The following is a 22,527-nucleotide window of genomic DNA, read 5'->3' as shown; positions in this document are numbered from 1 at the left end:
AAAAAAAATACAAGGATCACGTCTACCAAGGTTGGGACCAAAAATCCTTCCGAAAAAATTTTAAAAAATCCCAAACAGCAAAAAGTTTCAAAAATCATGAAAAACAGAAAACGGGTCGTCTTGCCATGAAACTTCACGTGAAGGTTTAAGAGACCATTGTATGAATTTACAAGCCATAAAAATGGCATTGACATGCAGAAATATGAAGATGTGCCTAAACCACCTACACCCTATCGATCGACGGCTTGCGCATCCCGTCTCTCTGGCCGGCGTGGTGCCCGCCCGCCGTCTGCCCGTTCGTTTCGTCGGTTGGCTTAGGCATAGGGAGTTCATTCCCAGTCTAAGCATACGGAGTTCATTCCCAGCCTAAGATCAGATCAGACTGAGGGTTGCGACAGCACATGCTGGGCTCGAGCATGTGCTGGTGCCACATTTTTCTTCGCTGGGGCACCATCGCCAGAGAACATGACCAGCAACATTGGGGTTTCGACGATCGGGGGGGTCGGGGGTGTGCACACATGATGTGCAATGGCTACTGGAACTTGGCCCTTATATTGGCCCCCTATCCCTCATCAAACTCGAGAACTCACAACCCCTTAAAGAGCATTTAAGATTTTACAGGTTTGCTGCCAGTAGCCATTAAAGTGTCTGAAATGGGGACACTTTTTTCAAATGGTAGCAAAATCTTGTACACTTCGATTTTTTAGCTGAATTTTTTTTTTCATGCCAACAAAAATACAAGGATCACGTCTACCAAGTTTGGGGTCAAAACTCCTTCCGAAAAAATTTTAAAAAATCTCGAACCGCATGTATACACCCAATTGGGTCTTGGCCCAGATCAATTGAGCCTGGCCCAAATGGGTAAGCCTAATGCAAATTTTACTTTGTATTATTATTTTTTTTCTTTTCTTTTCTTTTGTATTTTATGTATTTTATTATTTATTATTATTATATGTATATTTTTATTTATTTTTTTTGTAATATTTTTTTATTTATCTTATTGTATTATCTGTTAATAATTTTTTTTTCTCTTTTATTCCGTTTATCTGATTTTTTGTATATCTGATATTATTATTATTATTATTATTTTATCCTATCTTTTCTAATTATCTATTATTTTTTTATTTGACTTTGGAGGGCTGGGATTGAAAGTTAAAGAATCCCACTGTGAAGGGGAATTCAATCAAGAGAGTCTAGATTGGATTCAAAGATTGAATCCCCGTCCAAGGAGGAATTGGGATTGATCAGGAACTCCTGATCAATCCCTATAAAAGGGACCTCCTAGAACGGATTGCAAACACAAAAAACAGTAAGCAAAAGCTACTGATTGAGAGAATAGGGACGTATTGAGAGCTAAGAAAAGGTTTAGGAGTGTTCTAGGAGTGAGAAGAAATTTTTTGAGAATTTTTGGCGATTTTTTTTCTGGGAATTTTTGGAAAATTCTAGATTCCAGTGAATTTTTCTACGAAGATTGGATTTTCGGTGAAAATTTCGGCCAACCTTAAAGTTTCCGGTGACCTGCCCAGTTTCCGACAAAGAATCCCAGAAACCGGTGATCTTCCGATGAACTTCCGGTGAACTTCCGACGAAAAAACCCAGATTCCGACGACAAAACCCAGAATCTGGTGAATCTTCAATCGGAGTTCTTCGGCCTTTTGGAGAGAAGGGAGAGGAAAAAGGAAAAAGAGAGAGAGAGGGGAGGAGCGTTCTGCCAAAAAACAGAGGGAAGTGTCTTTTATACCCTTTCAAAACGACATCGTTTTGGCCTTAAGTAACCCAGAGGATCTGTGCGTTTTACTGTGACCCGACCCGACCCGAGCGTCGACCCGTTTCCTAACCCGCGCGTGCCTGCCCCTCCAAGCCAAGCCGAGCCGAGCTCCAAGCTGCCCCCTGAGCCATTTCTCTTCCTTGAGCCGAGCCGAGCCGAGCCGCGATCCAAGCCGCTCCAAGTTTTTTTTTTCTTTTTTTTATTTTCATTTCTTTGTTTATTTATTTATTTATTTATTTATTAGATTAGGTTTATTTAATATTCTTTTTATCTTTATTTTATTTTCATTTTTGTTTTACTTTTCTTTATTTTTTTATTTTTATTTATTTTTTTTATTATTCTGTTTTCTTTAAATAAAAATTCAAAATTTCCAGAAAAAAATATTTTTAGGAAAAAGTTGAAAGCCTCAATTTTCCTTAAAAATAAATTTTCAAAAAAAGGGTTTTTGAGGAAAAGTTGAAAGTATCAATCTTCCCTACACAAGAACAATTATTCTTCCCTTCTTTTTTATTTTGATTTCGACTTTATTTTTCTTTAAATAATCCGATGACGGAGCCTCTGCAAGTGAAACAGTAGTTTTCTTGCATACTCCTGAGGTGAGGGAATTTTCTCAATTTTTTGCTAAAAGTATTAGAGTCAATTGAGAATAATTTCCAACAATTAATTACTTGGTAAATTTTAAGGCTTTTTGGATAACACAAATTTCAGCTGGTACCATCTTTTGATGGGCGTTGTGAGGGTACTATAACCTTCCTCACACGTAACCGAACTCCCGAACCCTGTTTTGGTTAGTAGACCTGAACATATTCTTTTAGGGACCCTTAAACTTAGGTGTTCCCTAAAAGGACAGATTTTTTAGGTGGCCAATCGCACCTAGATAAAAAAGATTGGTGGCGACTCCCTAAAGTCAATGTCTAGCGATAGATCCTCGGATCTAGACGTTATGACAGCTTGGTGACTCTGCTGGGGACGTCTGAGAGTCAGGCCAGCAAATAAATCTGTGTTATCCAAAAGCCTAATAAAATTAAACCTTTTGTATATATGTATTATTATTCATTCATGTTTATTTACTTTGTTAATTATGTCATTCATATGCATGTGGATAACATGAGCTCTACACCCGAGCTCCGTCCCTCTAGGAGGGAGTGAAGTACCTATTGCTTTCGTGAGGTCTAATGCCTCCGCAATGGCTAGCGAAATACTCCCACTCAAATTGAACCTTTTTTGCTTATAGCCTGTAATGGGCGAGGATTAGGGTGCCTTACTAGTCTGTGATGGACAAGGATGTAAGGAACAATTTGAGGACCTTTAGACTTTGACCCTAAAACCGCATATAGTGAACTTTAAGAGTGCCTAACCTATAGATAGAGCCATCACTTTTCCCTATTAGAATTGACCAAAAGCGTAGGATTCATCCCTTTTACTTTGTGTGATGTTTAAATTTACTTAGTCATTTATTCTTTTTCTAGGTATACTAACCTTTTTTTCTTTTGCATTGGTTCATGTGCATATCATAAAGTTGCATAAAGAACATTTGCCTGAAAAACGGTCTTCAACAATTTTTTTTCATGGACACCGATGAACGCTTAGTCTGTTCTTCATCAGTATTAGCACCTTGTGGGACACCCAATAAAGTAAGGGCCCAATCAGAAAAGACTCAACTGAAGATGAGAGATTGCTTGCCAATTGTGTATGTGTCTACTCTGTCTCAAGAAACATCTATCCTCCTCAAACAGAACAATTTAGAAGATTTGGTGGATATCTAGAAGAAGATGAGTCCATCAAAATAAGAGCAGTTTTGTCAGAAACATGGGCATATAACACACCTTCTAGCAGTGGTTGTTGATGATCAACTAATTAAAGCTGCAACACAATTCTGGGATCCTGCATACAAGTGTTTCATCTTTAATGAAGCTGATATGACTCGTACCATCAAAGAATATTTGATCTTGGTAGGTTTGCATCTCAAGACTCCTGACAAGATATATGTCAAAAAGCATAAGTCAGGATTTCATAAAAGTCTGGCTCAACTCATGGGGATAGACAAGGAAGTTGTGGATTCTCATACAAAGAAGAAACAAGAACAGGTTTGCCTACCTTGGAAGTTCTTTCATGAGTTTCTGATGCAACACGTCAATGAAGAACGGGGGTTAGACATATTTGCCCTGGCTATATATAGACTGGTAATCTTTCCAAAGGTTTTGGGACATATTGAGATAGTGGTGGTTGATTTCTTTGAAAGTGTGATTAATGGCTATAATCCTTCAACGGTAATATTAGCAAAGACTATCAGATCTTTGAGTTATTGTCATCGAAATGGAAGGCACTTCATAGGATGCATATTGTTATTGTACTGTAGATGAAAAGCCATTTTGAACAAGGAAATGGCACTTTCTCAAAGATTTATATTCGTAATCACTTTCCAATCAAGGAATTCTGTGAAAGTGGATGGTCAAAGCGGAAGCCTAAACAAGAATGGATAACTTTCTTACAAAAATTAGAAAGTGCCAGGGTGAGATGGTTGGCCCCATGGATGAATCGTGAGCCTATGTTATACCAATGTGGGGATAGTACAGTGGTTCCGCTTCTGGGTTTATAAGGAGTGACGAATTATGCACCACTCCTAGTGAGAAGGCAATTAGGGGGAGAACAGTTCATTCCTATGACCTATGGGCTTCATCAGTTAGATTTCTCTTACAATGAGCCTAAAGCATTTCAGAGGATGAATGAGATGATCAAAACATGGAAAAACCCTAAAGAGTGAGTCCTGGACCATTCACTGAAAAAGTCACCCCAGGTTACTTGGTTTGGAGAACAAAGAGAAGACAAGAAATGGTATTTACTTATGAAATCTTTCAACCACCAACAGAAGAAAAACTTGAAGAGACACCATCAGAGTTAGAACTGGCAACAAAAGAACTTGAGTTTGAGAAGACCAAGTTAAAGAAAGAGATTCAAGAACTTCAAGAAGAAAAAGCCCAGTGGAAAGGTAGAGCTGAAAGTTATGAAGTTAAAGTTCACAAGACTGCTAGAGAACGTGATATAGCTACTGAAGATCTAGCAAAGTTATATCAGGAGCATAAGAGGCTATGTGTGAGAGAAAGAGCCAAAGTGATAACCATTGCCGAGCTGACTGAGGAAAATACAAGACTGAAACAAGAGTATACCGAGTTGGAAGAAGAAAGTACTGAAGCACAGGCAGAAATTAACATGTTAAACAGTTATTTGAGCAGGCTAAGTCAAAGGTTGAATGAATAAGGAGACCACATCACTGCATTGGTTAGAGAACATAGAGAATTATCATACCAAGTCTGGTGTGGTAAAAGAGAGAACCTAGAAAGGCAGAAATACATTGAGCACTTGACAACCCAAATTCATAAAGGGGTGTGTAAGGCAAGAGAGATGGTGAAAGAGGCAGAGGCATTAAGACAAGTGGTGGCCCCAGTAAGAGAACATGGACAGCGTCTCTTGAACTTCATAGAAGAAGCCAAGGCTTAGTATGAACAGATCAAGCAATTTTATGGCTATAATTCTAGGATAATAAACTCAATGTAGATCAAAGTTTTTTGGAATAAATGAAATTTTTTAGTTGAATACCGTTTTAAGGCAAATGTTCTTTGCATACATGCATTTTTCATTCATTGCATTCTCATTCATTACACTTAACAAAGTAACCATGTGATGATCATGCAAATTTATTAATTCTGAGATATGGTACTCAAGGTTCCAGGATAGCTCTATCTAGCAAAAACCCTGCTCATCCATACAACACAAGATCCAGAGCAAGGCAAATGGAGGAGGAAAGTTCTCATAGATTTGAAAAGCTAAAAAAAGCTCAGGAAAAGATTGAAAGTGAACGAAGTAAGATTCTGGAGGCCCTTAATAACATGAATAAAGGAAAAGGAGTTGAAGGAAGTACAAGTCAGCAAGAAGTGGCTGACCTTTTGTACCCTCTAGGTTTTGGCCTACCTCAAGCCCAGTCTACCCAAGAGGTCCCACCATAACATTTTGCATATCCAACATATCCTAGAATGCCATCAGCTTTCAACCTAGGGCAGTATAATAGCTATATAAATCCTGTCTTCACTGAAAAGGTAGCAGAACCAATTCCTGATCCAGATGATTTAAAAGAGAAGAAGAAGGAAAAGATAAGGGTGGAAGCTAAGGAAAGCTCTAAAATTAGCATACTAGAGCAGAGGCTACGGGCTGTGGAAGGATTTAGCTTTTATGGGTCAGTTGATGCTGCTGGGCTCTGCCTAGTTCCTGATGTGGTTATCCCCTATAAGTTTAAAGTACCAAAATTTGAAAAATATGATGGTACAAAGTACCCCAAAACCCACATCACCATGTATTGCAGAAAGATGGCAGCTCATGCACATGATGAAAAACTCTTGATGCATGTCTTCCAGGATAGCCTTACTGGTTCTACTGCCAGGTGGTATGTTTAGTTGGATAGGACCCACATTCGCTCTTGGAGAGATATGGCTCATGACTTCATCAGTCAATATCGACACATTATCGATTTGGCTCCTGATCATTTGTCTTTACAGAATCTAGAGAAAAAGGCAAATGAGTCTTTTAAAGAATACGCCCAGAGATGGAGAGATATAGCTTCATAGGTACAACCTCCACTGATAGAAAAAAAGACCACAGTGCTGTTTGTTAGCATTTTAAAACCTCCCTATTATGAAAAGATGATAGGGAATGCAATAAAAAATTTTACTGACATGGTAATCTTTGGAGAAATTATTGAAAGTGCCATAAAAAATGGCAAGTTGAAAGGAGGAGAAACCAAGAAGGCATCAGAAAAGAAGGAAGCTCAAGCTCAAGCTGTGAGCTTTGATAGACAACAATTCAGGGGTTATCAACCCTATCCATCTCAAGGTTACTCTCCATACTATCTTACTGTGAATAATGCCTCATCTTGCCCATACCAGCTAGCTCCACAACCACCTTATTCATCCACTTATCGATCAACTTTTAGCCCTCAAGATCTTACATACAGCCTCAACATTCAAGCTCCTGTAAGAACTCAAGTTCGCCCTATTAACCCAGCAAGTGGTTCACGAGAACAACGAACTACTCGAGAAAAACTTGTATTTGATCCAATCCTTATGACTTATACAGAGTTATTTTGAGAACTCTATAATAGCCATTTGATTGCCCCTAGCCATGTGGAGCCGCTTAAACCACCCAACCCAAAGTGGTATGATCTTACAGCCCACTGCGACTATCACTATGGAATTACTGGCCATTCTACTAAAAATTGCACTACTTTAAAGTATAAGGTGCAACGGTTGATCAATGATGGAATGGTAAGTTTTGATCAAGGAAAAGCAACAACATCTAATGTTAGCACTCTGAGTGAAAGTCAAGAACAAAAAAGGTCCGGAGAGTCACAATGAATTGAGGGGCAAGATGTCAATAAAGATTCTTCACCTGATCGCATAGGGCAACAATTTTAAAATGGAGATAAGGCTGGTTGAAGGTTTCTTCTGTCATTTTAGGATTTCTTTTCAAATAATGTTAGATTTCTTTTTGCAATGTGACTTCACTTGTTATCATTTTAATAAAAGCAAGTTAATGCATTTCATTACATTTTTCTCTTTCACTTAACCATTACTCTATGCTATGTTACCTTTCATAACTTTATACTCCCATTCTTAGATTTCAGATGATGAATATTAGACAATGATAAACAATAATTTTGGGATTTAATTTTGAGAACTCATCCATATTAATATGAGAAGATGATTTGAGCAAAAAATAGGCTATTATCGGAGGTGAAATAGATATGTCTTGAAGATGTGTAATCTTTTATACAGATTCATGAGCTTTGTTTAATAGATGATGTTCAAGAAAGGTATTCACAATTGAGATGAAAAATGGCCATCTTTCTTTTACCATTTGAAAAACCATTTATTGCTACCCCTTTGAGCTTGTTACGATTTCTTTTTTTGAAGAACCCTAACCAAAGATCACCCTCTACACTAGGGGGCAATTTTTGAAAAAAAAATTTTCACAAAAGGTCTCAAAAAAAAAAAAAAGAAAAGAAAAAATAAATGCCACACATGACTTGGAGCAAAGTAATGAGAATCCTTTGTGTGAGGAAAAAAAATGATGTGGGGGCAAAATGCCAAGCTGCATCAAATGATCCTTTGGTTTTGAACCTTTTTAACACATGTTTTGAGCTGATTATATCCATTTTTTTATGACCATTCACCTTGGCCTACGTTACAACCTTGAAAAGTCCATTTGGATTAAGTGTGAATACTCAACTTGAATGGTCATATGTTGAGCAAAGGTATGCTTATGATGAAGCAATGGAATCATGCTACATTTTTCTAAGGTTTGATGGATGAAAGATATCAACAATGGATGAAAAATGAGAAAAGAAAAAAAAGATGATGAAAAAAAAAAAGAAATGAGAAAATGAAAAAAAGAGATTCAAATTGAAAACCTGAAAGGTTGATAGAAAAAGATCCAAGTCAAATGGCTCACATGAATGGAAAATCAAAGACATCTGAAGATCCCTCAAAGACTGGGGAAAAGTTCACCGAGCTCAAGTTGACTTCAACAGTAAATGGAATGAGTTTTTGAAAAAGAATCCTAGATTAATGTTGAGAATTGTCTGAATATTCATCATTTGGACATACCATCCATCCCAATGACATATGTCCAATTTATTTCCTTTCCCATTTGTTCTGTACCAAAATAGATTTTCATTGATTTTCTTTACCATAGTTCACCTTCTGTTCTCTTATTGTTACACCCTTAGAATGAATTGAGAAAATGCTTGATTGCATTGTATTTGTCAAGGTTTGAAATGATAATGAATGAATGAATATGTGCTTAAAAGAGTCTTGTATTCATTTGAAAAGAAATCTAAGATGATGGTGGTGATGAAATGAAGAAATGGCAAAAACCTAAAAGAGATTATTTGAAAGGACATATGATGTGACCAAATAGAGAATATGATGGGGCAAATTTTGAAAAGTGGTATAACCAAAAAATGAGTACAAGGATGAATTGGTTGATATGACTTGTAAGTTATGATTGAATGGTGAGAACAATCAGTGGACAGAATTTGTTTTGGAATGGTTAATGCTGAGACAATGACCCAGTGATGGTGGATGAAACTTGTTTTAAAATTTGCTAGTGCTGAGAAATTCATTAAATGATGGTCAAGTGATGATCGATTGATGAAGCTTATTTCAAAGTATTGAGAAACTGAACAAGAAAGAATGTGAGTGGAAAGGACAATTGAGAGCTACACTGGTTTGATTGGATCTCTGAAGAATCAAAGGGCTTGATGCTTAAGAAAAAGCTTGAGAAACTTGAGTACCATACATTGAACAGGAATTAATTGGCCAACATTTGCATAGCATGCATTGAAATTCATGCACATTGCATAGCATACACTACTTTCAGGAAAGTATAGTGTATAAATTCAAGAAGCAGGGGTGTTCCAACATCCCACATGGAGAAGACATATATGAAGATATTTTGCAATTTGTTAGGTAAGTTTCTAATCCTTGAAATAGGATGTCTTCTGATATCAGGGTTGATTTATAAGACCTTTGGACATAATCTCCTGAAATTCCTTCAAACACAACTTTCAAACTCCTTTGGACATGATTGTTAAGGAGCAATTTACTTTTCCAAAGTCGTGGTGCCTCTGTTTAGAGGAGCAATTTACTTTCCAAAGTCGTGGTGCCTCTGTTTAGAGGAGCAATTTATTTTCAAAAGCCGTGGTGCCTCTATTTAGAGGAGCAATTTATGTTTCTCAAAGTCGTTGAGCCTCTGTTTAGAGGAGCTTTGGTAAAAAAAAAAAAAACAAAAAAACAAAAAAACAAAAAAAAACAAAAAATGACAATGTTGAGTTGAGTCGTGATTGGGTGTCTACGTCTTGATTGGGTGTCTACGTCTTTGCGCAATTTCTGTTTCACAGAAAATGTGCAAAGAGGGGCAGCTGTAGACACCCAATTGGGTCCTGGCCTAGATCAAATGAGGCTAACCCAAATGGGTAAGCCCAATCAATTTTTACTTTGTATTATTATTATTTTTTTTCTTTTCTTTTCCTTTCTTTTGTATTTTATGTATTTTATTATTTATTATTATTATATGTATATTTTTATTTATTTATTTATTCATTTTTCTTGTAATATTTTTTTTATTTATCTTATTGTATTATCTGTTAATAATTTTTTTCTCTCTTGTTCCGTTTATCTGATTTTTTGTATATCTGATATATTATTATTATTTTTTATCCTATCTTTTCTAATTATCTATTATTTTTTTATTTGATTTTGGAGGGTTGGGATTGAAAGTTGAAGAATCCCACTGTGAAGGGGAATTCAATTAAGAGAGTCCAGATTGGATTCAAAGATTGAATCCCCGTCCAAGGAGGAATTGGGATTGATCAGGAACTCCTGATCAATCCCTATAAAAGGGACCTCCTGGAACAGATTGCAAACACAGAAAACAGTAAGCAAAAGCTACTGATTGAGAGAATAGGGACGTATAGAGAGCTAAGAAAAGGTTTAGGAGTGTTCTGGGAGTGAGAAGAAATTTTTTGAGAATTTTTGGTGATTTTTTTTCTGGGAATTTCTGGAAAATTCTAGATTTCGGTGATTTTTCGAGAAAGATTGGATTTTTCGATGAAAATTTCGGCCAACCTTGAAGTTTCCAACGACCTGCCCAGTTTTCAGCAAAGAATCCCAAAAAATCGGTGATCTTTCGGTGAACTTTCAACGAACTTCCGACGAAAAAACCCAGATTCCGATGACAAAACCCAGAATCCGATGAATCTTCAACCGGAGTTCTTCGACCTTTTAGAGAGAAGGGAGAGGAAAAAGGAAGAAGAGAGAGAGAGAGGGGAGGAGCGTTCTACCGAAAAACAGAGGGAAGTGCCTTTTATACCCTCTCAAAACGACGTCGTTTTGGCCTTAAGTAACCCAGAGGATCCGTGCGTTTTGTCGTGACCCGACCCGAGCGTCAACCCGCTTCCTGACCCGCGCATGCCTGCCCTTCCAAGCTGAACCGAGCCGAGCCGAGCTCCAAGCCACCCCCCCTGAGCCGTCTCTCTTCCTTGAGCCGAGCCGAGTCGCGATCCGAGCCGCTCTAGGTTTTTTTTTCTTTTTTTTTTGAAATTTTTTTATTTTCATTTCTTTGTTTATTTGTTTTTTTTTATTAGATTAGGTTTATTTAATATTCTTTTTATCTTTATTTTATTTTTATTTTTGTTTTACTTTTTTTTTATTTTTTTATTTTTATTTATTTTTTTTATTATTCTGTTTTCTTTAAATAAAAAATCAAATTTTCAAAAAAAAAAATTTTTAGGGAAAAGTTGAAAGTATCAATTTTCCTTAAAAATAAGTTTAAAAAAAATATATTTTTGAGGAAAAGTTGAAAGTATCAATTTTCCTTAAAAATAAATTTTCAAAAAAATATTTTTAGGGAAAAGTTGAAAGTATCAATTTTCCCTACACAAGAACAATTATTCTTCCCTTCCTTTTATTTTGATTTCGACTTTATTTTTCTTTAAATAATTCGACGACGGAGCCTCTGCAAGTGAAACAGTAGTTTTCTTGCATACTCCTGAGGTGAGGGAATTTTCTCAATTTTCTGCTAAAAGAATTAGAGTCAATTGAGAATAATTTCCAACAATTAATTACTTGGTAAATTTTAAGGCTTTTTGGATAACACAAATTTTGGCTGGTACCATCTTTTGATGGGCGTTGTGAGGGTGCTATAACCTTTCTCACACGTAACCGAACTCCCGAACCCTGTTTTGGTTAGTAGACCTGAACCTATTCTTTTAGGGACCCTTAAACTTAGGTGTTCCCTAAAAGGACAGATTCTTTAGGTGGCCAATCGCACCTAGATAAAAAAGATTGGTGGCGACTCCCTAAAGTCAATGTCTAGCGATAGATCCCCGGATCTAGACGATATGACACCGTAAAAAGATTCAAAAATTAAGAAAAATAGAAAACGATTCGTCTTGCCATGAAACTTCACGTGAAGGGCTAAGGGACCATTGTATGAATTTACAAGCCGTAAAAATGGCATTGGCACGTAGAAATATGAAGATGTGCCTAAACCAACCCACCACCCTATCGATCCATGGCTTGCGCATCCCGTCTCTCTGGCCGGCGTAGTGCCCGCCCGCCCGCCTGCTCGTTTCCTCGGTTGGCTTAGGCATATGGAGTTCATTCCCAGCCTAAGAGCAGACCGAATTGAGGGTTGCGACAGTAGGATTGGTAGCACGCAGAGGGGGACCCAGTGATCCCCTGCTTGCGCATCCCGCCCCTCTGGCCGGTTGAGCGCCCGTACGCTCATTTCGTGGGCTTACTTAGGTATACGGAGTTCATTCCTAGTCTAAGCATACGGAGTTCTTTCCCAGTCTAAGATCAGACCAGACCGAGGGTTGCGGTAGCACATTCTGAGCTCGGGCATGTGCTAGTGCCACATTTTTCTTCGTCGGGACACCATCACCGGAGCATCGCCGTAGAACCTGACCGGAGGCATTGGGGTTCCGACGATCGGGGGGTCGGGCGGGTGTGCGCACATGATGTGCGATGGGTGCTGGTACTTGGCCCTTATATTGGCCCCCTATCCCTCATCAAACCTTGAGAACTCACACCCTCTTAAAGATCATTTGAGATTTTACAGGTTTGCTACCAATTGCCATTAAAGTGTCTGAAATGGGGACACTTTTTTCAAATGGTCACAAAATCTTGTACACTTCGAGTTTTTAGCTGAATATTTTTGCGCATGCCAACAAAAATGCATGGATCATGTCTACCAAATATGGGGCCAAAACTCCTTCCGAAAAAATTTTAAAAAATCTTGAACCGTAAAAAGTTTCAAAAATCGTGAAAAATAGAAAACGAGTCGTCTTGCCATGAAACTTCACGTCAAGGCTTAAGGGACTATTGTATGAATTTACAAGCCATAAAAATGGCATTGGCAACTAGAAATATAAAGATGTGTCGAAACCCACCTACCACCTTATCGATCCACGGCTTGCGCATCCCGTCTCTCTAGCAAATGTAATGCCCGCCCACCCGCCCGCCCGCTAATTTCATCAGTTGGCTTAGGCATACAGAGTTCATTCCCAGTCTAAGATCAGACCGAACCGAGGGTTGCAGCAGTAGGATTGGCAGCACGCAAAGGGGGACCCAGCCGATCCCCGGCTTGCGCATCCTGCCCCTCTGGTCGACTGAGCGCCCGCACACTCATTTCGTGGGTTGACTTAGGCATACGGAGTTCATTCCCAGTCTAATATCAGATCAGACTAAGGGTTGCGACAGCACATGCTGGGCTTGGGCATGTGCTGTTGCCGCATTTTTCTTTGTCGGGGCACAATCGTCGGAGCATCGTCGGAGAACCTGACCGACGGCATTAGGGTTCCAACGTTCAGGGGGGCCGGGGGGTGTGCGCACATGATGTACAATGGGTGCTGGTACTCTGCCCTTATATTGGCCCCCTATACCCCATCAAACCTCGAGAACTCACACCCCCTCAAAGAGCATTTGAGATTTTACAGGTTTGCTGCCAGTAGCCATTAAAGTGTCTGGAATGGGGATAATTTTTTCAAATGATCACAAAATCTTGTACACTTCGAGTTTTTAGCTGAATTTTTTTTTACATGCCAAAAAATATACAAGGATCACGTCTATGAAGTTTGGGGCCACAACTCCTTCCGAAAAAATTTTAAAAAATCTCGAACCGCAAAAACTTTAAAAAATTATGAAAAATAGAAATCGAGTCGTCTTGCCATGAAACTTCACCTGAAGGGTTAAGGGACCATTGTATGAATTTACAAGCCATAAAAATGGCATTGGCATGCAAAAATATGGAGATGTGCCTAAATCCACCTACCACCCTATCGATTCATGACTTGCGCATCCCGTCTCTCTGGCCGACGTAGTGCCCACCCGCCCGCTCGTTTCATCGGTTGGCTTAGGCATACAGAGTTCATTCCCATTCTAAGATCAGACCGGACCAAGGGTTGCGGTAGCAGGATCGACAGCACACAAAGGGGGACCCGATCAATCCCGGCTTGCGCATCCTCGTTTCATGGATTGACTTAGGCATACAGAGTTCATTCCCAGACTAAGCATATGGAGTTCATTCCCAGTCTAAGATCGGACCAGACCAAGGGTTGCGATAGCACATCCTGGGCTTAGGCATGTGCTGGTGTCGCATTTTTCTTCGTCGGGGCACCATCGTCGGAGCATCACCGGAGAACCTGACCGGCGGCATTGGGGTTCTGGCGATCGGGGGGCCGGGGGGGTGTGCGCACATGATGCGCGATGGGTTCTGGTACTTGGCCCTTATATTGCCCCCTATCCCTCATCAAACCTCGAGAACTCACACCCTTTTAAAAAGCATTTGAGATTTTACAGGTTTGCTGCCAGTAGCCATTAAAGTGTATGAAATGGGGACACTTTTTTCAAATGGTCACAAAATCTTGTACACTTCGAGTTTTTAGCTGAATTTTTTTGTGCATGCCAACAAAAATACAAGGATACGTCTACCAAGTTTGGGGCCAAAACTCCTTGCGAAAAAATTTTCAAAAATCTTGAACCGCAAAAAGTTTTAAAAATCGTGAAAAATAGAAAATGAGTCGTCTTGCCATGAAACTTCACGTGAAGGCTTAAGGGACCATTGTATGAATTTACAAGCCATAAAAATGCCATTGGCACGTAGAAATATAAAGATGTGCCTAAACCCACCTACCATCCTATCGATCCACGGCTTGCGCATCCCGTCTCTCTGGCCGGCGTAGTGCCTGCCTGCCCACCCGCTCGTTTCATCAGTTGGCTTAGGAATACAGATTTCATTCCCATTCTAAGATCAGACCGAACCTAGGGTTACGGTAGCAGGATCGACAGCACGTAGAGGGGGACCCGATCAATCCCCGACTTGCGCATCTCGCCCCTCTGGCCGGCTGAGCGCTCGCACGCTCATTTTGGGGGTTGACTTAGGCATACGGAGTTCATTCCCAGTCTAAGCATACGAAGTTCATTCCCAGTCTAAGATCAGACTGGACCGAGGGTTGCGGCAGCCCATGCTGGGCTCGGGCATGTGCTGGTGCTGTATTTTTCTTCGTCGGGGCACCATCGCCGGAGAACTTGACCGGCGGCATTGAGGTTTCGATGATCAGGGGGGCCGGGGGGGTGTGCGCACTCGTTGTACGATGGGTGCTGGTACTTGGCTCTTATGTTGGCCCCCTATCCCTCATCAAGCCTCGAGAACTCACACCCCCTTAAAGAGCATTTGAGATTTTACAGGTTTGCTGCCAGTAGCCATTAAAGTGTTTGAAATGGGGACACTTTTTTCAAATGGTCACAAAATCTTGTACACTTCGAGTTTTGAGCTGAATTTTTTTATGCATGCCTAGAAAAATACAAGGATCACGTATACCAAGTTTGGGGCCAAAACTCCTTCCGAAAAAATTTTCAAAAATCCCAAACCGTAAAAGGTTTCAAAAATCATGAAAAATAAAAAACGAGTCGTCTTGCCATGAAACTTCACGTGAAGGCTTAAGGGACCATTGTATGAATTTACAAGCCATAAAAATGGCATTGGCACGCAGAAATATGAAGATGTGCCTAAACCACCTACACCCTATCGATCCACGGCTTGCGCATCCCGTCTCTCTGGCCGGCGTGGTGCCCGTCCGCCTGCTCGCCTGCTCGTTTTGTCAGTTGGCTTAGGCATACGGAGTTCATTCGCAGTCTAAGCATACGGAGTTCATCCCAGTCTAAGATCGGATCGGACCTACGGTTGTACTAGCACATGCTGGGTTCGGGCATATGCTACTGCCATATTTTTCTTCGCTGGGGCACCATCGCCGGAGAACCTGACCGGTGGCATTAGGGTTCCGACGATCAGGGGGGCCGGGGGTGTGCGCACATGATGTTCGGTGGGTGCTGGAACTTGGCCCTTATATTGGCCCCCTATCCCTCATCAAACCTCGAAAACTCACAACCCCTTAAAGAGCATTTCAGATTTTACAGGTTTGTTGCCAATAGCCATTAAAGTGTCTGAAATTGGAACACTTTTGTCAAATGGTAACAAAATCTTACACACTTCTTCGCTGAATTTTTTTGTGCATGCCAAAAAAAATACAAGGATCACGTCTACCAAGTTTGGGGCCAAAACTCCTTCCGAAAAAATTTTTAAAAATCCCGAACCGTAAAAAGTTTCAAAAATCATGAAAAATAGAAATCGAGTCGTCTTGCCATGAAACTTCTTGTGAAGGCTTAAGGGACCATTCAATGAATTTACAAGACATAAAAATGGCACTGGCATGTAGAAATATGAAGATGCGCCTAAACCCACCTACCACCCTATCGATCCATGACTTGCGCATCCCGTCTCTTTGGCCGGCGTAGTGCCAGCCTGCCCGCCCATTCACTCGTTTCGTCGGTTGGCTTAGACATACAGAGTTCATTCCCAATCTAAGACCGGACCAGATCAAGTGTTGCGGCAACAGGATCAGCAACACGCAGAGGGGGACCCAACGGATCCCTAGCTTGCACATCCCGCCCTTCTGGCTGGCAAAGCGCCCGCACGCTCGTTTTGTGGGTTGACTTAGGCATACGGAGCTCAATCCCAGTTTAAGCATACGAAGTTCATTCCCAGTCTAAGATCAGATCGGACCGAGAGTTACGGCAGCACATGCTAGGCTCGAGCATGTGCTGGTTTCGCATTTTTCTTCGTAGAGGCACCATCGCCAGAGAACCTGATCGGCAGCATTGGGGTTCTGACGATCGGGGGGGCCGGGGGGGTGTGCGCACAGGATGTGCGATGGGTTCTGGTACTTGGCCCTTATATTGGCCCCCTATCCCTCATCAAACGTCAAGAACTCACAACCCCTTAAAGAGCATTTGAGATTTTACAGGTTTGCTGCCAGTAGCCATTGAAGTGTCTGAAAATGGGGACACTTTTTTCAAATGGTCACAAAATCTTGTACACTTCAAGTTTCTAGCTGAATTTTTTGTGCAAGTCAACAAAAATACAAGGATCACGTCTACCAAGTTTTGGGCCAAAACTCCTTCCAAAGAAATTTTAAAAAATCCCGAACCATAAAAATTTTTGAAAATTATGAAAAATAGAAAACGAGTCGTCTTGCCATGAAACTTCACATGATGGCTTAAGGGACCATTGTATGAATTTACAGGCCATAAAAATGGTATTGGCATGCAAAAATATGAAGATGTGCCTACACCCACATACCACCCTATCGTTCCACGGCTTGCGCATCCCGTCTCTCTGGCCGACGTAGTGCCCGCCCGCCCGTCCGCTCGCTCGTTTCGTCGGTTGGATTATGTATACGGAGTTCATTCCCAGTCTAAGATCAGACCAGATCCAGGGTTGCGGTAGTAGGATTGATAGCACACAGATGGAGACCCGACCGATCCCCGAGTTTCGCATCCCGCCCCTCTGGCCGGCTGAGCGCCCGCACGCTCGTTCTGTGGGTTGACTTAGGCATACGGAGTTCATTCCCAGTCTAAGCATACGGAGTTCATTCCCAGTCTAAGATCGAACCGGACCGAGGGTTGCGGCAGCACATGCTGGGCTCGGGCATGTGCTGGTGCCGCATTTTTCTTCACCGGGGCACCATCGTCGAAGCATCATCGAAAAACCTTACCGGCGGCATTGCGGTTCCTGCGATCGGCTGGGCCGGGGGGTGTGTGCACATGATGTGCGATGGGTGCTGGTACTTGGCCCTTATATTGGCCCCCTATCCCTCATCAAACCTCGAGAACTCACACCCCCTAAAAGAGCATCTGAGATTTTACAGGTTTGCTGCCAGTAGCCATTAAAGTGTCTGAAATGGGGACACTTTTTTCAAATGGTCACAAAATATTGTACACTTCGAGTTTTTAGCTGAATTTTTTTGTGCATGCCAAAAAAAATACAAGGATCACATCTACCAAGGTTGGGGCCAAAACACCTTCTGAAAAATTTTTAAAAAATCCCAAACCGCAAAAAGTTTTGAAAGTAGTGAAAAATAGAAAACGAGTCATCTTGCCATGAAACTTCACATGAAGGCTTAAGGGACCATTGCATGAATTTAGAAGCCATAAAAAAGGCATTCTATGAAGATGTTCCTAAACCCACCTACCACCCTATCGATCCACGGCTTGCGCATCCCGTCTCTTTGGCCAGTGTAGTGCTCGTCCCCCCGCCCGCTCGCTCGTTTCGTCGCTTGGCTTGGGCATACGGAGTGCATTCCCAATCTAAGATCGGACCGAATCGAGGGTTGTGGCAGCAAGATTAGCAGCATACAGAGGGGGACCCGACCCATCCTCGACTTACGCATCCCTCCCCTCTGGTCAGCTAAGCGCCCGCACGCTCATTTCGTGGGTTGACTTCGGCATACAAAGTTCATTCCCAGTCTAAGCATACGAAGTTAATTCCCAGTCTAAGATCGGACTGAACCGAGGGTTGCGGCAGCACATGCTGGGCTCGGGCATGTGCTGGTGCCACATTTTTCTTCGTCGGGGCACCATCGTCGGAGCATCACCGAAGAACCTGACCGACAGCATTAGTGTTCCGGTGATCGGGGGGTCGGGGGGTGTGCGCACATGATGTGAGATGGGTGCTGGTACTTGGCCCTTATATTGGCCCCCTATCCCTCATCAAACCTCGAGAACTCAAAACCCCTTAAAGAGCATTTGAGATTTTACAGGTTTGTTGCTAGTAGCCATTAAAGTGTCTGAAATGGGGACACTTTTTTCAAATGGTCACAAAATCTTGTACACTTCGAGTTTTTAGCTGAATTTGTTTTTGCATGCCAAAAAAAAAATACAAGGATCACGTCCACCAAGTTTGGGGCCAAAACTCCATCCAAAAAAATTTTAAAAAATCTCGAACCGCAAAAAGTTTCAAAAATCGTGAAAAATAGAAAACGAGTCGTCTTGCCATGAAACTTCACGTGAAGGCTTAAGGGACCATTGTATGAATTTACAAGCCATAAAAATGGCATTGGCGTGCAGAAATATAAAGATGTGCCTAAACTCACCTACCACCCTATCGATCTACGACTTGTTTATCCCATCTCTCTAGCAGGCGTAGTGCCTGCCCACCCGCCCGCTCAATCATTTCTTCGGTTGGCTTGGGCATACGGAGTTCATTTCCAGTCTAAGATCAGACCAGACTGAGGGTTGCGGCAGTAGGATCGACAGCACCCAGAAGGGGACCCGATCGATCCCCGGCTTGCACATCCCGTCCCTCTGGTCGGTTGAGCGCCCGTATGCTCGTTTTGTGGGTTGACTTAGGCATACGGAGTTGATTCCCAGTCTAAGATCGGACCGGACCAAGGGTTGCAGCAGCACATGCTAAGCTCGGGCACGTGCTGCTGCCGCATTTTTCTTCGTCGGGGCACATTTGCTGCAACATCGTCGGAGAACCTAACCAACGGCATTGGGGTTCCGACGATCGGGCGGGCCGAGGGGGTGTGCGCAGAAGATGTGCGATGGGTGCTGGTACTTGGCCCTTATATTGGCCCCCTATCCCTCATCAAACCTTAAGAACTCGCAACCCCTTAAAGAGCATTTGAGATTTTACAGGTTTGCTACCAGTAGCCATTAAAGTGTCTGAAATGGGGACACTTTTTTCAAATGGTCACAAAATCTTCTACACGTCAAATTTTTAGCTGAATTTTTTTGTGCATGCCAACAAAAATACAAGGATCACGTCTACCAAGTTTGGGGCCAAAACTCCTTCTGAAAAAATTTTAAAAAATCCCAAACCATAATAAGTTGTGAAAATCATGAAAAATAGAAAATGAGTCGTCTTGCCATGAAGCTTCACGTGAAGGCTTAAGGGACCATTGTATGAATTTACAAGCCAAAAAAATGGCAGTGGCATGCAGAAATATGAAGATGTGCCTAAACCCACCTACCACCCTATCGATCCAAGGCTTACGCATCCCGTCTCGCTGGCCGACGTATTGCCCGCCCACTCATTTCGTCGGTTGGCTTAGGCATACAGAGTTCATTCCCAGTCTAAGATCAGACCGGACTAAGGGTTGTGGCAACAGGATCGGCAGCACATGGAGGGGGACCCGACCAATCCCCAGCTTACGCATCCCGCCCCTCTGGCCGGTTGAGCGCCCGCATGCTCGTTTCGTGGGTTGACTTAGGCATACGGAGTTCATTCCCAATCTAAGCATATGGAGTTCATTCCCAAACGAAGATGAGATCGGACCGAGGTTGCGACAGCACATGCTGGGCTCGGGCATGTGCTGGTGCTACATTTTTCTTCGTCGGGGCATCATCGCCGGAGAACCTGACCGGTAGCATTGGGGTTCCGACGATCGAGGGGGTCGGGGGGGTGTGCCCACATGATGTGCGATGGTTGCTGGTACTTCACCCTTATATTGGCCCCTTATCCCTCATCAAACCTCAAGAACTCACACCCCCCTAAAGAGCAATTGAGATTTTATAGGTTTGCTTCCAGTAGCCATTAAAGTGTCTGAAATGGGGACACTTTTTTTAAATGGTCACAAAATTTTGCACACTTCGAGTTTTTAGCTGAATGTTTTTGTGCATGCCAAAAAAAATACAAGGATCACATCTACCAAGTTTGGGGCCAAAACTCCTTTCGAAAAATTTTTAAAACATCTCGAGCCGTAAAAAATTTTAAAAAATATGAAAAACAGAAAACGAGTCGTCTTGCCATGAAAGTTCACGTGAAGGCTTAAGGGACCATTGTATGAATTTACAAGCCGTAAAAAAGGCATTGGCACACAAAAATATGAAGATGTAACTAAACCAACCTACCACCCTATCGATCCACGACTTGCGCATCCCGTCTCTTTGGCCGGTGTAGTGCCCTTTCGCCCGTCCACCCGCTCATTTCGTCGGTTGGCTTAGGCATACAGGGTTCATTCCTAGTGTAAGATCGAACCAGACTGACGGTTGTGGTAGCAGGATAGACAGCACGTAGAGGGGGACCCGATCGATCCCCGTCTTGCACATCCCACCCCTCTGGTCGGCTGAGCGCCCGCACGCTCATTTTGTGGCTTGACTTAGGCATACAGAGTTCATTCCCAGTCTAAGCATATGGAGTCCATTCCCAGTCCAAGATCGGACCGGACTAAGGGTTACGACAGCACATGCTAGGCTTGGGCATGTGCTGGTGCCGCATTTTCTTCGTCGGGGCACCATCACCAGAGCATCGCCGGAGAACCTGTCCGACGGCACTAGGGTTCCGGCAGTCGGGGGGGCCAGGGGGTGTGCACACATGATGTGTGATGGGTGCTGGTACTTGGCCCTGATCTTGGCCCCCTATCCCTTATCAAACCTCAAGAACTCACACCCCCTTAAAGAGCATTTGAGATTTTACTGGTTTGCTGCCAGTAGCAATTAAAGTGTCTGAAATGGGGACATTTTTTTCAAATGGTCACAAAATCTTGTACACTTCGAGTTTTTACCTGAATTTTTTTATGCATGCCAACAAAAATACAAGGATCACGTCTACCAAGTTTAGGGCCAAAACTGCTTCTGAAAAAATTTTAAAAAATCCCGAACCGCAAAAAGTTTCAAAAATCGTGAAAAGTAAAAAACGAGTCGTCTTACCATGAAACTTCACGTGAAGGCTTAAGGGACCATAGTATGAATTTGGCATCGGCACATAGAAATATGAAGATGTGCCTAAACTCGCCTACCACCCTATCGATCCACGGCTCGCGCATCCCGTCTCTCCGGCCGACGTAGTGCCCACCCGCCCACCCGCTCGTTTCGTCGGTTGGCTTAGGCATACGGAGTTCATTCCCAGTCTAAGATCAGACCGGACCGAGGGTTACGACAGCACGCAGAGGGGGACCCGACCGATCCCCGGCTTATGCATCCCGCCCCTCTAGCCGGCGGAGCGGCCGCACGCTCGTTTGATGTGTTGACTTAGGCATACGGAGTTCATTCCCAGTCTAAGCATACGAGTTCATTCCTAGTCTAAGATCACACCGGATCGAGGGTTACGGCAGCACATGCTGGGCTCGAGCATGTGCTGGTGCCGCATTTTTCTTCGCTGGGGCACCATCACCGGAGCATCGTCGGAGAACCTGACTGGCGGCATTGGGGTTCCGTCGATCGAGGGGGTGTGCACACATGATGTGCGATGGGTGCTGGTACTTGGCCCTTATATTGGCCCCCTATCCCTCATCAAACCTCGAGAACTCACACCCACTTAAAAAGCGTTTGAGATTTTACAGGTTTACTGCCAGTAGCCATTAAAGTGTCTGAAATGGGGACACTTTTTTCAAATGGTCACAAAATCTTGTACACTTCAAGTTTTTAGCTGAATTTTTCTATGCATGCCAACAAAAATACAAGGATCACGTCTACCAAGTTTAGGGCCAAAACGCCTTCCGAAAAAATTTAAAAAAAACACAGACAGCAAAAAGTTTTAAAAATCATGAAAAATAGAAAACGAGTCATCTTGCTATGAAACTTCACGTGAAGGCTTAAGGGGCCACTGTATGAATTTACAAGCCATAAAAATGGCATTGGCATGTAGAAATATGAAGATGTGCCTAAACCCACCTACCACCCTATCGATCCATGGCTTGCGCATCCCGCCCCTCTGGCCGGCTGAGCGCCCGCACGCTCGTTTCGTGGGTTGACTTAAGCATGCGGAGTTCATTCCTAGTCTAAGCATACGGAGTGCATTCCAGTCTAAGATAGGACCGGACCGAGGGTTGCGGTAGCGCATGCTGGGCTCGGCCATGTGCTGGT

This window comes from Durio zibethinus, chromosome 1, assembly GCF_047325235.1.
Source record: "Durio zibethinus cultivar Kanyao isolate XHJ-2024 chromosome 1, ASM4732523v1, whole genome shotgun sequence".
NCBI lineage: Eukaryota > Viridiplantae > Streptophyta > Magnoliopsida > Malvales > Malvaceae > Durio > Durio zibethinus.
The sequence above is the reverse complement of the archived record's forward strand: the minus strand, read 5'-3'. Positions refer to the sequence as shown.